Raw genomic sequence first — 6,853 nt, 5'->3', positions numbered from 1 at the left:
GGGAGGGACGCGGGGGCTGGGAGGCGAGGCGGGGGCGGGCCTAGGGTTAGGGCGGGGCCAGAGGCGTGGCGGGGGCGGAGGAGCGCCTGGTGGGAAGGAGGCGGGGCCTTAGGCCAGTCTAGACGGAGCAGGGAGGTGACTTCTCCCCAGGGACAGTCTATGCTACTGCAGTGCACTGGGATGACCAAGCGGTGGCCTCGGAGGGCTGCCTGACTCCTGACCACCCAGCACTTCTGACGGCAGGGTCATGCCTGAGAACAGCGTGGGCAGGAAAATCCCATGGAGCAGTGTGATAGAATTGGCACAGTCCTGGGGTCTCTGATGGAGTGTGTGGGCCCAGATGGAGAATGAGAGTGTTATTGAGTTTGGCGAGATCACAACCTACTTCCCAAATCAGGTCCGTCCTCAACAAAACATTCGAAAGAACCAAAATAAAAGTTAAAAGCAGAAAAAGGAAATTTTCTTCAATGTGGTCACATTGGGAAGAGGGACAAAGAGGTCCAGCGAACCCAAGTCTGCCTTCGGAATCCTAAACTAAGATCAAAAACTAGAGGGCTAAGGATGTGCATATCTAAACAGTCCTGGTCAAGGTGTGCCCACTACTGACCCAACATTGTTTTAAAACTCTTTCCGGGAAAAAGAGGTAGGTGGATCATTGTGAGTTTACGTCCAGCCTGGTCTACATAGTGAGTTATAAGCTAGCCAGGTCTATACATTAAGACATTAACTCAAAAAAAAAAAAAAAAACAATATCTAAAAAAGAAAAAAAGAAATCCCTCTCTAAAAGACAAAGCCCTCTCTTGCTGGTGCATTTTCCTTCTCCAAGGATGAGATTTCTGTGGACATCTCCATTTCTTTGGGGTCCATTTTTTTCAACAGTCTGATTGGCAGTCACAAGTGTCTCTTTAGAGCCCCATGATGGTGGCATATGCCTTTAATCCCAGTACTTGGGAGGCAGAGGCAGGCGGTCTCTGTGAGTTCCAGGTCGGCCTGGACTACAAGAGCTAGTTCCAGGACAGGCACCAAAAACTACAGAGAAACCCTGTCTCAAAAAACAAACAAAAAAAAAATGACAAAAACAAGTGCTTCTTTAGAGTATCTTCATTTCTGCCAGTCTGGTTAAAATAGAACCTAGATAGGGCCAGTTTCTGCCACCTATGTTGACCTTGGACAAGCCCTTCTCTCGCCAACCCCTTTGCAGAAGAGCAGGTCTGAGGCCCTGACCACTGAAACCCTCTTGGAGGGCGGGAGTTGTGGCTAAGTGGTAGAGCACTTGCAAAGTGGTCAGGAGACCTTGGGTGACATCCCCAGCAGGAAAAGGTGATGGGGTAATGTAAAGGCTTGAAGTCTGGCAAGCACCTGACCTTTGACCTGAAGTGTGTAAGGCATCTGAGGCCCTCCAGGTTAATCAGAGAGGAAAACAGAGTTTCCTTGTTTTTTTTTGTTGTTGTTGTTTGTTTGTTTGTTTTTTCTACTTGAGAAAATTCAAAAAACTTACTAGATCCGGAGAAGTGTGAAAAAGGCCGTGGTGCTTTCTTGGGATTTTAATTAAATGCATTGTAAGAAAAAAATAAAACCATCTCAGTCTGATCCTGAACACTAATTTGGCATAGAGAAGATTTACGTCAGGCAAACTGTACAACCAACTGGGCATGGAACTCCTTATGAAGAAACAAAGCCTAGAGACAGGTGGCACACGCCTTTAATCCCAGCACTCAGGAGGCAGAAACGCTCTGAGTTGGAGGCCAGCCTGGTCTACAGAGTCAGCTCCAGGACAGCCAGGACTGTTATACAGAGAAACCCTATCTTGAAAAACCTAAAGCGGGGGGGGGGGGGGCGGGGGGTTGATATTTGTGCCAAATATAAAAAAATTGACTGATAAGATACAAGCCTCAGAAAACCTATTAATGAAACTAGGAAAAGCACTCACACAGAGACAGAGGAGTTTAGACCAGAACCTACTGCACCATGGCATGTTGAAACTGAAGAGGAAGAGCCCAAAGTTATTAGAAAACCAACCCTCATTTATCCAGTTACCATACAAGAAAGACCACCAGTTAAGGTCATTATGGAAAAAATACCTGTACAAATTAAGAGGGACAACGCTTCAGCTTATATTTCTAGTAGTGAAACCGTATTTTTTATATATTATAACATAAAGCATATTACAGGATACCACACAATCTTTCAGGACAAGCAGTTTTAGAAAGATCTAATTGTACTTTAAAAGATATGCTTAATAAACAGAAAGGGGTAATAAAGACTCCCAAGAGATAGATTACACAATGCTTTATTAACTTTAAATTTTTTTATCAATAACAATAACTTTATTTTCTAACAGGTAATTTTCCTATTGCTTCGGCATTTTCCTCTCAGAAAACACAAGTTTTAGAACTGGATCACTTGGCCCTTTCTCTTCTTGGCTCCTCCCAGTTCAAAATGCTTGCATCTTTTAATGGCCAGCATCCTCTTGGACCTGCAGTTGGGCTCCACACACTCAAGCCTGAGCAAGATCTTCTTTGTGGTTTGGGCCTTCTTCCGGAAAATTGGCTTTGTCTGCCACCGTAACCACTCTGCTTCCAATTGTAGCGCCGCTCCCCTTGGGTGTACAGGGAATCCTTGCCCTTCTTATACTGGGTCACTTTGTGAGGTTGATGCTTGCCACTTTTCTTACAGAAAGTCCTTTGGGTTTTGGGTACATTGACCATCTTTGCAGAAGAGCGTCTACCCAATGGAAACGAGAGACCCAGCATCCGAAAGAGTCGCCTCCACCGCGCCGGAAGCTTAACTTTAAATTTTTAAATTCTATTGATAAAGAAATGACAGCTGCAGAGAAACATTGGATAGTATTTTTAAAGTGCTGAATTAAATCAACCGGTATACTTTAAAGATGTATTGACCTCAGAATGGAAACCAGGATATGTGTTATGTTGGAGAAGAGGTTTTGCCTTTGTTTCCAAGGGAGAAAAAAAGGTATGGACACCAACAAGATTGATAAAGATTAGATTCAAACAAGAGAGACCTCTTGACTAGGAGAGGCAATAGTTCATCAAACAGCATGGTCATTCAATTTACACTAACTTCTAAGACTAACAAATACCTTTCAGTTGATTAAATATTACTTGGCAAAAAGGGAAACTCCCCAAAGTTAGTGTTTGCCTTTGTCTTTCTAGAAGAATAAAAGTATCCAACTAAGAAATCTGAAGACTATTGGACAAATGAGACATCGAAAGAAAGATGAATCATCAAGAGGAAATGTCCCAAGAAAAAGAATAACTTGGTATAATGGTTAGCACACTTCCAACAGGATAAAATTTCATAAATCTTCTCAAATATTTGTTTTTACTGTTATCTACAGACAAATTAGGCAAATGATCTTTTTGTAGTCCCAATTTAATTAAAAATTAAAGCTGGCATTAGAGGTAGAGTATGTTTTTTTTTCCTTCTCTAAATCCAAGTAATTTGTTTAAAAAAAAATCCAAAATCTCTGTCTCATGTCAGAAGAGTCACCTGGTATGGGACAGAGAAAAAACAAAATAAAGGGACTATTCTATTGCCATTAATCTCATTAGCCTTTGGATTTATTTGGACTCTTTAGAAGTTTCCTAAGGAATAATAACTATCTCAAAATTTATAAGATTATTATATATATGTTTCAACTTTCTGTCGTGATATTAATGATCATATAGAGTACTTACTAACTGACTTTAGAAATAGCTCCATCTATTCCCACACATGATTTCGGGCTTGAGTCTGAAGCAGGTAACTAGGAATTAAGTTTGTGTACCCTGAATGAACTTAAGAAACTGTGGTCCTTTAACTTCTCTGAGATCTGCTACATAAGACATTTAAAAGTTTAAGGTTTCTGCAGTGAACTGTGACCATTCCTAACAGACCTTTGATGTCTCCAAAAGGATGATGTGGCCCCACAATAATTATTCCACCTAGATGGTGTTAATACCACTAATCTGACAAACACCACCCAAGGATCAGCTTTGGACTAAACACTGCTCAGGAAAACTTCAAAATGGTTAGCTAAAATGGTCTAGTCTTGTATACTACTCCAGCCAGGACTTCAGATTAGCCCTGCACTTTCCCATCACACAGAGACTGGACTACAGCTATCTCCCCCAGGACATGATCATTATCTCAATTTTTTAAGGGTCCCCTAAAGATGCCATTGCCCCCAGATAGCAAGAAGTAATTTTAAGAACACAACACCCACATTCCCAAGAGGTAAGGTGGGTGGTTTTTGGTCATTCTGTGGATTACAGATGTTTATCATCTTTTAGTGGGATTGATTGCAAGTTGCTTTTGGTCAGGGAGTAAACTAAGCAAAGGAGATTAGATGCAGGGATCTCATTCTGAAAAGAAAAAGGGAGTATAGGAATGATAGGATAAAAGGGTAGATTATTGAATCTACTTTTAAACTTAAAAAGGAATGACTAGTCGTAAATATTTTACATTGGTATGTATTTTTTGTATTGATAGAAATTTAAGGTTGTCTTTGTTATTCTGTATATGTTTTTCTACTCTTGTTTAAGGTATTTTTGTATATTGATACAAATTTAAGGTTATTTTTGTTATATGTGTTCCTACTCTTCTTTAAGGCATTGTACCTACGCAGCTCATTTATAAATGTAATGCAAATTTCTAGTCCTTGAAAGTTATTGTCACAAAATATTTAGGATAATTAAGAAGTACAAGTTAGTAGTTAGTCATCCAACAATCAAACTGTGACCACGTTAGGTATGTTGTTAAGGTCAAACAGAGATAGGTTTTAGATCGATAAATGGCCTTCAAACACTGCAGAGATCTACAGTACATGGCATTTAAGGTATTTTAATAACATAAGGCTTTTCATGACAGCAAGACAAATCTGCTTCTGGCAGCACCAATTTACCTCAAAAGAGGATGGTGGTCTTTGAAGAACCTCCAAATGGAGTTTGCTTTCTTTGTAGTAAAAGTTAGTCACTGGGCAAAAATCTACCCTTGCCTCAACTGCTGACAATATACTGTCCAAATTGGACAAGCAGGACACACACAAAAAAGCAACTGCCAAACTTTGCAAAGACAAATTTTCTGCTTTACAGAAAAATCTGTCAGATATTCTAGGCCTGTGGATTGAAAATGGATGCCCCAACATTGCCGAGGAAACTTTGATGACTGTCCAGGCAGCCAAATGTCTCTGTCGTTTCTATAGTTTTGGAAGTTGTTTGCTCTACATTTTCTTTTTACTCAGGTAATAGTATATCCTTCTTGGATCTCTGATGGGGTTGAAGATTAGACAGTTATAGTTACAGTTTTCCTTGTTACCAAATTTAAAAAAGAAACTCAGAAAAGAGGTGTAAAGTATACAAGGTTGAGAGACATAAAAGCTTAAATTATTTATCTAAGAAAATGCTTTGAGATCTAAAAAAATAATTTTGTGTTGGAAATACAAGTTAGGATAGAAAGTAAATTAGGTACAAAACTTTGAACTTACCAAGACAAGATAGATAATGGAGTATTTTCTCTGAATTTGCCAAATGCAAATGGACTGTATATTATAAATGTAATTCTTTTGGGTTTTTTTTTTGTGTGTGTGTGTGTGTGTTTGATTTTTGTCTGTAGCCTTGGCTGTCCTGAAACTCACTCTGTGCCAGGCAGGTCTTTTTTTTTTTAACATTTTTTATTTATTTATTATGTATACAATATTCTGTCTGTGTGTATGTCTGCAGGCCAGAAGAGGGCACCAGACCTCATTATGGATGGTTGTGAGCCACCATGTGGTTGCTGGGAATTGAACTCAGAACCTTTGGAAGAGCAGGCAATGCTCTTAACCACTGAGCCATCTCTCCAGCCCGCCAGGCAGGTCTTGAACTCACAGAAATCCATCTGCCTTTGCCTCCACCTCCTGAGTGCTGTGACTAAAGGCAGGCACCACCACCATCCAGAATGAATGTAATTCTTACCTGATAATTGTTCTTATTGTATATAGTAATAGTATATTACTGTGTTAGAGTTAAAACTTTCCCTTTTGGGGGGCTGGAGAGATGGCTCAGTGGTTAAGAGCTTTGCCTGCTCTTCCAAAGGTCTTTAGTTCAATTCCCAGCAACCACATGGTGACTCACAACCATCTGTAATGAGATTTGGTGCCCTCTTCTGTCCTGCAGGGATACATGCAGGCAGAATGCCATATACATAATAAATAAATTAAATTTAAAAAAAAACTTTCCCTTTTTATTTAGACAAAAGTGGGGAAATATGGGATACTTTGATCTTACTCTGACATTCCTGAGACTGCCAATAAAGTTTAACTAAGGTTAAAAGTCAGGGGGTGGAGTTTAATAAATACCAAAAGCTAATAATAAAAATTTTAAAAAAGAACATAAGAATTCATGATGTTTAAAGATAAATATGAAAAAGAAAATGTTGTCAAGTATAGGATTTTCTTTGTGGGAGCCCATAAAAGTAGATCTGTTCCCACCTGAATAAAGGTCAGAGAGTTCAGGCCTAGTCTTGCTCCTGGAAGGTTACTGACAAGCCAGGCCCAGCTGTGAAGGTTACTGACAAAAGGCTTGACTTAAGGTACGACTACTAACAAAGATATATTGTCCTAGCTGTGGTTATGTGGTGTTTTGGGTATTAAGATGGCCCACGGAAGTGGATCCGGTCCACCTTGGCTAAAGATCTACCTTGACTAAAGGTAGACCAGATCCACTTCTGTAGCAGATGGTGCCCGGATGTGTGGCCAGTGGTACAGAGGACAAAATGATGGACGCCACAGATGACTAAGACACCGCAAGTGTAAGTAAAAAGGAAGTGCTCAGATAAATAGTAAAGGTGCGGTGAATAACTCGGGAGTAAAACT

At 40.0% G+C, this 6,853-nt stretch overlaps 1 pseudogene; it reads right to left on the bottom strand.

Annotated features, from left to right (window-relative positions):
• Positions 1–2,364: 2,364 nt before the first annotated feature.
• Positions 2,365–2,708, bottom strand: LOC142847049 (large ribosomal subunit protein eL42-like; annotated as a pseudogene).
• Between the last annotated feature and the right edge of the window lie 4,145 nt (positions 2,709–6,853).

This window comes from Microtus pennsylvanicus, chromosome 3, assembly GCF_037038515.1.
Source record: "Microtus pennsylvanicus isolate mMicPen1 chromosome 3, mMicPen1.hap1, whole genome shotgun sequence".
Lineage (NCBI taxonomy): Eukaryota > Metazoa > Chordata > Mammalia > Rodentia > Cricetidae > Microtus > Microtus pennsylvanicus.
Note: the sequence above shows the minus strand (reverse complement) of the source record. Positions and strands in the feature narration are given on the sequence as shown.